Consider the following 10869-nt stretch of genomic DNA (forward strand, 5'->3'; position numbering starts at 1 on the left):
GGTTTCCTCCGTAACACTCCATTTCCTTTGAGCACGATCTGTTACCAATTGGGAGATTTTTTATTTCTTTTTCATCAATCTGTAGCGTTTGCTTAGCTCTTTGGGCTATATATATATGTTTTTGCGAACACTCTACGGATCTTTTCACCATGTTTCACTGTACTTTTATCTCTTAGTATCCGTCACCTTTTATTAATGCAGGAAAGGACTGAAGTGGTAGCGTGTAGCCCTCTTCCTTATTTAATTTAGGCTGAAGAGATGTCCATCTTAGGTGTTGCTTTCTTGATCATGATATGGCCCAGGTTTACGTAAAACATAAATATCAAAATTGGCAAAAGTAACGTAAAAATTAAATGAAAGTTAAAGTAAAACAAGAAACAATAAAATCCCATTGAGCCCAACGAAAGACTAACGTAAAACTTAATTAAACTACTTTAAAACCAAGGCCATTCACGATAAAATAAAATGAAATAAAATGAAATAAAAGATTCTAGTAAAAATAAGATATTGAAACTGATAAAATACAAAATAAAAAGGGTTCTAGAAAAAATCAAAGTTACGGGTTCCGTATTTTACTGAAGGAGTGACAGCATACATGAACATAACCAATATAAAAACTATTACCTTAATATATATGGCGTTTCTGATGTTCCCGATGTCGTGTTCCACCGCCTCACAGTACAAAAGGTAATAATATAAAAATAAATGCACTATGAATAGCTCCAAAAAAAGCAATAATATAAAAAAAGTCTCTCTCTCTGACTTCGCTGAAGTCTCGGGCCTGAGTGGCGGTTCTTTCGCTATTGTTTAGTGCCCTGCGCGTTTTCACCTGCGCAGTGACATCAGCGCACATTGGCAATTATACCCACATCACCTTTTTCCCTTGCGCAAAATCGTGTGCAGTCTTGGGTTTTCCCTCGTGCATGTGGAATATTTAACATAATACAATAATTGTAGCGCGTAATTGATATTTTCGGATATCTGCCTGCGCAGCCGCGCAGAGGGCACCCTCATCGGCTACGGCCAGCGGATGCGAGGGGAAACTGAAGCATTTCACTCGCTACAACCCCTCCCATGGCCCGGGAGTGATAGTCGGGGCGTCGCCTCCACTCGTCCTCGAGTCTCGGATGTATCCCTAGGTCTGCTCCGGGCCCGCCCATTCCCTATGGCGATTTGGCGCAGAATTTGACAAAACCATCACGGGGATGACGGCGACGAGACGACCATTCACGCTCCCAACTCTTCTCCAACTGCAAGCCAAACCAGCCTCATTTCTCGTCAAGCACAGACCATTATCTCTCCTGTTATAGCGCACGTTCAGCTGGCAGAAGGGAAAGTAACAGCCACCACAATCTGGAAATACTAGACAGAACGACATCCTGAAAATCTAGAACCCTTGTGACGGCTTCCACGCATCGGCAGGACCTGCGAATATTCAAGGATAGTAATTATAAAGGGCATGTCCACTGAGCCGGCCCCTAAAGCAAAATAACAAGAACCCGTTTAACTAAATAAAATTGGCTAAATGCTAGATAAAAACAAAAGCATAAAAACCAATTACCAGACCCGAGACTTAAAATTATGAAATAAAACAAAGGTAAAACTAAATGTACAAAAAGTAAAACACAAAACATAAATGTACAGAGGAAAATAAAAAGAATAAAGGGTAACGAAATGGAAATAAAACAGAGACAAACGTTAAAAAGGAGGAAAAGGGGGGGTAAAAGAGAGATGGAATAGGGCTAAGACGTATCAAAAGGATAATGAAAAAGAAATTAAAAGCGAGCGAAAAGACTGAAATAAAAGCTAAAGACTAAAAGATGGAAAACACAAAAGTAAAAGAAAAGCAGGTACTAAAACAAAGGGAAATCATAAAGTGCGAAATAAAATAAATATATATAACAAAATATGTACATAGGAAAGTATTTTGCGTTCATCTGGGGCGCACAGCTGACAACAGTAACACTTCGTCCGGATCTCTTTCAGAGTCATCATATTGCCGTTCACTAGACAGACCTTCAGCAGAGGTACTCTGTTCACTGGGCGAATCCACAAACACTAATTCCTCTAAAGTTCTGAAAGGCTTAATCTGATTAGCGTGCAACCTGCGCTCTTTATACGGCGAATCCACATCCCTGGTGATATATGTCACTGGTCCAACACGCTTCAGGATACGGGCAGGGCCATCCCAACGAGGTCCAAGAGTCCTCCGAGGTCCAGTTAGTCTTCGGAAGTTCCTGTAAAGAACTAAGGTACCCACATCCATCTTGGGAGCTTTCCTTCCCCTCTTATTATATTGTCTTGCCCAGGTTTCTTGAGCACGACGGGACGTCTCAATGGCAACGTGACGAGCTTCTCCTAGCGCATCACTAAAGCGTTTTGCCGAATCTGATGCAAAGGTGACCTCATTGGAGAGGCCGACTGGAAAGTGACCATGATGACCCATAAGCAGATATAAAGGTTGGTTGCCAATGGACCGGTGGAATGCGCTATTCAGTGCCAATCTAACCTGTGGTACATATTGGTGCCAGTCCAGAGGGTGCCGTTCTGTCAAGGTTGCAAGAGCTTCTTTAACTACCCTGTTTGAACGCTCCACCATCCCATTTGCCTGTGGATGACATGCTGTAGTGAGATGAGTCTTCGTCTTCACTATACCGCAGACCTGCTGGAATAATCTGTTTGTGAATTCACAACCACCATCAGTTTGTAAAAGGTGTGGGGGACCAAATATTGTTACAAAATCCCTAATGTAAGCATCTGCTACTACCTCAGCTTCTTTAGATGGAAGAGGAATCAACTGAAGGTACCTTGAAAGATGGTCAATTAATACGAGTATATATCTCAACCCATTGCTTGATTGTCCACAATCAACGAGGTCAGCAGAAACCTTCTCAAATGGTGCAGATACCTGTGGAGCAGTAGCTAGTGGCGCCCTGTGTGGTGTTCCCTTCCGTCGCTGACATGTTGAACAAGCTGTGACATAAGCTTTCACATCTCGCATCATATTGGGGAAATAGAAGAGATCCTTTAGTTTCTGATACGTTCTGAAAATACCCGGATGAGATGCAAATGAACTGTCGTGAGCAAGCTTAAGTGCAGCTTTACGAAGAACCTTTGGTACTACAAGCTGATGTACAGCATGTGCAGGAAACTGTCGAAGATGGTAGAGAACTCCGTCTTGAAGTGTAAACTCATCCAGAGTAAGTGGAATCTTCTTCTTGGGCAAGTTCTTCTTCTCCAAATAGTTGATGACTTCTTGCCAAAGAGGGTCTTTCAGTTGCTCTTCACGCATGGTTGTTGGGTCAACATTGGCAAGATCAATTTGTGCCACTGAGCGGGATAACATATCAGGAACACGGTGTTGGATTCCCTGTTTATAAAATATTTTGAATTGATAGTGGGAAAGTTCACAAGCCCACCTGGTCATGCGAGAACTTTTAGTCTTCCGGGTGAATATGTAAGTGAGGGGCTGATGATCCGTATACACTGTGAATTGACGACCATATATGTAAGCGTCAAAGGCTCTTACTCCTTCTACAACTGCTAATGCTTCAGAATCAGTTGCAGAATACCTGGTCTCTGGTCCACGAAGTTTCCTGGAAAAATACGCAATAGCGGCTGGATTACCATCTGCGTCTCTTTGCATAAGGCAGGCACCAATAGCAGTTTGTGAAGCATCAGTATGGACTTCGAAATGATCTTCGAAACGAGGTTTACGTAAAACTGGTGCTGACACAAGCTTCTCTTTCAAGATGTTAAAGGCCTCCTGTTCTTTTTGTCCCCAACTAAATGGCTTGTCTTTGCGGGTGAGCTGCGTAAGGGGTGCTGCAATGGCCGCGTACTGATGAATATGCCTTCTAAAGAAACCTGTAGCCCCGAGGAATCGTCGTACTCCCTTGGCATTGCGTGGTGGTTGCATTTCTCTGATGCTTCTAACTTTCTCTGGATCAGGCAAAATTCCTTCAGGGGTAATCTTGAAACCTAAGAAGCGAAACTGTCGTACAGCAAACTCACACTTGACCATGTTCAATTTAAAGCCTGCGCAATCAAGAAGCTTCAGTGTTTCCTCAAGCTGGCCAAGATGAGAAGTGAAGTCCCGGCTATACACAACAACATCATCCAGGTACGCAAGTGTGTGTTTGCCAAGAACTGGAGAAAGAACTACATTCATCGTTCTCTGGAAAGTTGTTGGAGCAGTAGAAAGTCCAAATGGCATTCGCTGAAACTGAAAAAGGCGATAGCCATCACTGAAAGCGGTTTTCGGCCTGTCAGTAGCCTCTACAGGGACAGACCAATAAGCAGATCTGCTGTCCAGGAGGGAAAATACCTGTGTATCGCGCAGTTCATCAATCAACTCATCAATTCTGGGGAGTGGATAGGAGTCAGCAACAGTGACGGCATTGAGGTTCCGATAGTCAACACAAAATCGCACACTATTATCCTTCTTTCTCACAAGCACTACAGGCGAAAGCCAAGGTGATGTCGAGGGCTCTATGATTCCAGCACGCAACATCTGGTCACACTCCTCTCTTATCTTCTGCTTAGCAGATTCCGGCAGTCTCCACTGTCGAGTACAGATGGGTTGCGTGTCACCTGTAACAATTTTGTGAGTAACTCCTGGAACTAAACCAACTTGAGTCTTATCACCTGAAAAGAGACAAGGAAATTTAGCGAGAACCTGCTTTATCTGCTCTCTTTCTGCTGCGTCAAGGTGTACTAGTGATGGTTCAGAAGCTGCTTCTACCCCATCTGCTTCAATCAAAGCCGCCTCAGCAATGGCACTCTCCTGCAAAGCAGCATCAATCTTTGCAACAGTGTCACTTGGGGGCAACACTGGACAAATCTCTGCTAAGTCATCTTCAGGGTCAGTAAGCTGAAGACCATGAATAGCATCAAAATCATCATCATCCCAGGTAAAGGGTGTTTCCTCTGGTTGGTCTTCAACTTCTACAGTCGTAACTGCTTCATCACTCACAGCTGGAGACAGGTTCACTGTTGATGAAGGATTATGGGACATATCATGGTCAAAGTTAGGCAGCACATGTACTTCCTCGGCAGTACAAAAATGAGCTCCATTCTTAAGTTTAACTGGTCTCGCACCGAAGTTGACTACAAAAACGGAGCATACTCCCTTCACTGGAGTCACCAAAGTCCTTGGCACCTCTAGCTTTGACACATTTCCAGTTATTTGCACTGACTTGTTATTGAGACTTGGAGAAACACTACATGGTACGTAGATTCCTGAATGGGCTGGACAAACTGTCTTACTTTTGGGTGCAAGACTGATTACTGGATGCTGAACTGTCTTTTGAATGAATGATATCAGTGCTAATGATTCTCCAGCTTCATAGTTTATAGGATGAACCATACCATCAAGATGTAAATATGCCTCCTGCGGCTGTGCATTATGGACAATCTTATGGTCAACCCTTCTCAAAAAGTCCGTACCGACCAGCAAATCCCCTGGAAAAGAAAGACCATCCACAACCAGAACTCTATGGTAGAGCTTTCTTCCCGGTCTCAGCCAAAACTCCACATCCATTTCCTCCATCACAGCAAGTTCCTTCCCTGAGACTCCCTTAATTCCTCTAGCCGCAACATGCATTCTGCGAGATGACAAACGTCTCACGGCTTCCTTCTTCAGCAGTGTAACCTGGCTTCCTGTGTCAACAAAGGTATGGAATCTCTGCCCCTCAACTTCTAACATAATCGTTGGTCTGCCACTAAACTTCTGTCCGACTGTCTGCTGCTCTGTGTTCAGAGCGTAGCACTCTGGAACCCTGTAAGTTCGAGCGTCCTCCCAGCGCGGCGGGTCCCGTTCCACTTGGGAGATTAAGAAAGGGGCACTCTCTACGAAAGTGACCTTCACGCTGACAAGCCCAACACGTAGGTCTTCTTTGGGGCCGGTCCGAATGACGTGGTGGTCGCCGAGGTGGAAACTGGGGTGCAGACATATGGGCTTGTTGAAAGGATGAGGTGTTATCATCAATAGCAGCCACTCGACCTGCAGCACGTGCACCTGATGGATATAGACGTGGTGGGCCTTCATCTGTCTCTCTGATTCCCACACGAGCATTCCATACACGTTGAGCTGTGTCGATAAGCTGCTGCAGAGGTCCATTTTCAGAGAGAGCGCACATCTCCCGTAGCCATCCAGGAAGTCCCTGCAAGAATACTCTTCTAATGAGTTCATCTGGTTCGCCGATAGCTTCAGGATGATCCCGGACACCTTGATACACAGCCCCCTCAAGATCCACATAAAAATCTAGGGGTGCTTGTCCACTCACAAGTCTCTTCTCATAGAGCAAGCGAAAGAAATCACTAGAGGTGCAGGTTCCGCGGAACTTCAATCGCAGCTTTGCTTTGAATTCTGGCCATGACGTGATTCTATCAAATGCTGGGCTGTTAATGATCAAATCGGCTGGTCCTCTACAATGCGCTCTTGCATTCCTGATGAAATTCTCTTCAGTAGATGGGCGAGACAGATTTTCTATCTGGCGGATCCAGCCTTCAACCTCCTGGTTCCGGCGAAGAGGCTTTGATGCAGATGTCTCGGCTGAGAACTTAGGAATGGATTCCCTCTCAACCACCACAGAAAGAGGCACTGCAGGTTGATTGGTGTGTAGATCCGATGATATATGTTCCTGATGACTGAATATAATTTGAGGTTGGGGTCGGTCAGGTAGAATGGACCTCTCAGCAGGTACAGGTGTTTGTTGAGGCGTTACGTTAGAGGATAGGCTTGGCGTAATAGCACGGAGAGCTTCCCTGAGAGAATTGTTTGCCTCTGCCATCATTTCTCTATCGTGCCGAGCTTGGATTTCAAGTGCAGTTCTTGTTTCTCGGAGCTCCATACGGTCCATCTCGGCAGCTTCCCGCAGCTGGGCATTATCGTTCTCTACCTGACGTAAAGCTTCCTCCCTCCGACGACGGTCTTGCTCTAACCTTGCCTCGAGTGTTTCATTCCTCTCCTCCAGCACTCTCAACTGTTCTGCTGATTTGCGCCTGTCTTCTTCTGCCTTGTTTTCCATCCGAGCATACCTCTCCTGCCAGTTGCCGAGCTCTGTCTTTAGCAAGGAAATCTGTGACGTAAGTTCCTCAAACATTGTCAGCTTGGGTTCAAGTATGCCTTCCGCCTGTGACACTGCCTCCTGATACTCTTCTTCAGCAGCCTGTGAAGTACCCGGCGCCTCAAGACCAGTTCGCCTCCCACGCACCATACTGATAAAATGCGCCGCGCCAAGTAAAAATAAGTAGCGTCAGCAACTGTCTATCACCGTAAGAGTTCCACAGTCAGCTGGATGTACCGTCAAAGTTCACAGTGTACATTGAAAACTTCCGAGCACACAACCGAAATGCTAATTCACTTTCTATTAATGCGAACAGTTAGCAGTATCACACCTCAAGTTGCATAATAATTCCTTATATTGCAACACACAATCACAGATTTCACTGAAAATTCACTTTGTCTATCTTGCAAAGTTCAAAGCAAGTTTCCGCAGATTACAAAACACACACACAAACACTGAAGTTACATAAATCAAAACAAAGAAAACGGAGGCATCTACTAAAACCTCTACAACACTGGAAAAAACACAAATCCTAAAACGTTTATGAAATATAAAAAGCAAATCCGAAAGCATCTGTAAAACTGAAAGTAAATTACTAAAACATTTACTAGACCCAAAAGCGGATCATAAAACACACAAAATAAAACATAAAACAAGCACTAAGAATCGAAATAAACGTTTACAAAATAAAACATAAGGCTTACAAATACAATAGATATAACATACACTAGCCACAAAAAAATCAAAACGTACATAAAATGCAGAAAGCACCACCTTGATGTCTACCTCTCCCTAGCCTGCGATGGTCCGTCGGGCGACAGCAACATTTGTAAAGCACAAATAAAGTTAAAAATAAAGTTAAAATATCTAGCAAAAGCTAATAAAGCTGCCCCCTGAACACCGATGCCACCAAAAATAGCCTGTAGCGTTTGCTTAGCTCTTTGGGCTATATATATGTTTTTGCGAACACTCTACGGATCTTTTCACCATGTTTCACTGTACTTTTATCTCTTAGTATCCGTCACCTTTTATTAATGCAGGAAAGGACTGAAGTGGTAGCGTGTAGCCCTCTTCCTTATTTAATTTAGGCTGAAGAGATGTCCATCTTAGGTGTTGCTTTCTTGATCATGATATGGCCCAGGTTTACGTAAAACATAAATATCAAAATTGGCAAAAGTAACGTAAAAATTAAATGAAAGTTAAAGTAAAACAAGAAACAATAAAATCCCATTGAACCCAACGAAAGACTAACGTAAAACTTAATTAAACTACTTTAAAACCAAGGCCATTCACGATAAAATAAAATGAAATAAAATGAAATAAAAGATTCTAGTAAAAATAAGATATTGAAACTGATAAAATACAAAATAAAAAGGGTTCTAGAAAAAATCAAAGTTACGGGTTCCGTATTTTACTGAAGGAGTGACAGCATACATGAACATAACCAATATAAAAACTATTACCTTAATATATATGGCGTTTCTGATGTACCCGATGTCGTGTTCCACCGCCTCACAGTACAAAAGGTAATAATATAAAAATAAATGCACTATGAATAGCTCCAAAAAAAAGCAATAATATAAAAAAAGTCTCTCTCTCTGACTTCGCTGAAGTCTCGGGCCTGAGTGGCGGTTCTTTCGCTATTGTTTAGTGCCCTGCGCGTTTTCACCTGCGCAGTGACATCAGCGCACATTGGCAATTATACCCACAGCACCTTTTTCCCTTGCGCAAAATCGTGTGCAGTCTTGGGTTTTCCCTCGTGCATGTGGAATATTTAACATAATACAATAATTGTAGCGCGTAATTGATATTTTCGGATATCTGCCTGCGCAGCCGCGCAGAGGGCACCCTCATCGGCTACGGCCAGCGGATGCGAGGGGAAACTGAAGCATTTCACTCGCTACAAATCGTTTCACAAACATTGGTAATATTCGCCCAAACATTTTTCATCGGGTTTGAGTCACATGCCTTGCTTGGCTGTGGAAGGACTTCCATATGTATTGGGCAGTTATCCTGCACGAATATGTTTGTTTCGAAACATTTTTGAAAACAGATTCTCCCTTCTTTTTCGGCGAGTTCACCAACACCATGCATGAATATCCACCCCACTTATTATTGGTCACGTGGCCACTCCTCGCCGTTTCATAGACATGTAAATAATGATAGATAATCAGAACAGGAAATATGGCGTATAGGGCAGTATCATGTATAAACATATATCTTTTTTAAAAGTCTATGGACAAACTGAAAAGGATAATGATATTTACACCTGTTATTTCTCATCCAGCAATGGGCGAACTGGAGGCGATGTTGGCAATGCGTTTTTTTCAACTTCTTTTTGATAACGCCCTGTGATGAATCCATATGCATGCAGTCGTTTTCTTCACATATATATGAATTTTAGCTTCCTTGGTGAAAGGGCATCCGGAACGAGGGTGGTCGTTCAAAGTGCCCTCCTCCCCCCACACTGGGAGAGAAATTGCTTTCCCTCATCCCATGATACGACTTCTATTTTCAATTTCAGATTGCCTTGCGTCCATCTTGAAAAAAAATGTCAGCTTGGCAGCCTCGGTTTCACCTTGGATTTCCCATATGCCATTATGACGTCATAATTCCATCGGACATATTTTCTTTCTTGTTTAACATATATTAGGATTTGCCGCGAAATGAGTATTCAGGAATTCATGATCACAAAGAGTATCAAATACGATTTCGTTATTTTATTTTTTAGATGGTTCCTCTTCAATCCACTCAAGTTCCGGGTGAACAAACAAGCGTTTAGATGAGTTTTCACACACCGGGAAATATTTCTATCGTAAACATATTAAGATTATGTATCAAAGCTCTGACATGCACTGGCAAACACAAGGGAAATGTAAATTGCACACGGCTCAAATAAAAGTAAAAAGCCAGATTAAATTCCTTTTTTATCAGAATGAACAAGATTTTTCTTTCTAGATATCAGATATAATACAGCACATATATACGGAGTAAGATTGTATACTGGTTTTTTCACCTTCCTTTGAACCCGGCAGCTAGTAGTTGCTCGAGTTGAAACAAGCAAACATGTATTTTCTCGCTCAGAGAAACGCCACGACTTACGGAGTAATAATAGTGAAACTTATGATCAGATTTTAACACAAGATAAAAAACATTCAGAATATTCGAAATTAATTATAATACTGATTAGCTACTCACCAAATATTGACTTGGAATTTCTAACACACACACACACACACACAAACACACACACACACACACACACACACACACACACACACACACACACACACACACACACACACACACACACACACACACACACACACACACACACACACACACACACACACACACACACACACACACACACACACACACACACAGTAAAAATATCGACATATTTTGTAGACCTATTGCGGTTTTGCATTCAGCTAATGTTCTATAATGAAAAATATAATGTAACATGCTTTTTGTTTATTGAATCAGTGTTTTAATGTTTGGTTCAAGCGAAAAAACGGCCACTCCATTGGCTCGATTAGCCGTTGCTAGATAGTGCACCTACGACAACCATTTTCAAGTTTCAAGAAATATGCAGCTATAACTGATACTGGCTGTGTTGAATGAAGGGAAAATTGCCGCCTCACCTCCATTGGTGTTGCCATGTCGATAAACAAACAATTCCAGGAAATCGCATTAAAAATAACCCACTACACAGTCAATGATAATTAATACTACCTGTTTTGTTATCACTTATTTGGAGAAAACGAAATATGAAATGGCTTACGTTGTTTCCCAA

This window comes from Penaeus chinensis, chromosome 1 (genome assembly GCF_019202785.1).
Source record: "Penaeus chinensis breed Huanghai No. 1 chromosome 1, ASM1920278v2, whole genome shotgun sequence".
Classification (NCBI taxonomy): domain Eukaryota; kingdom Metazoa; phylum Arthropoda; class Malacostraca; order Decapoda; family Penaeidae; genus Penaeus; species Penaeus chinensis.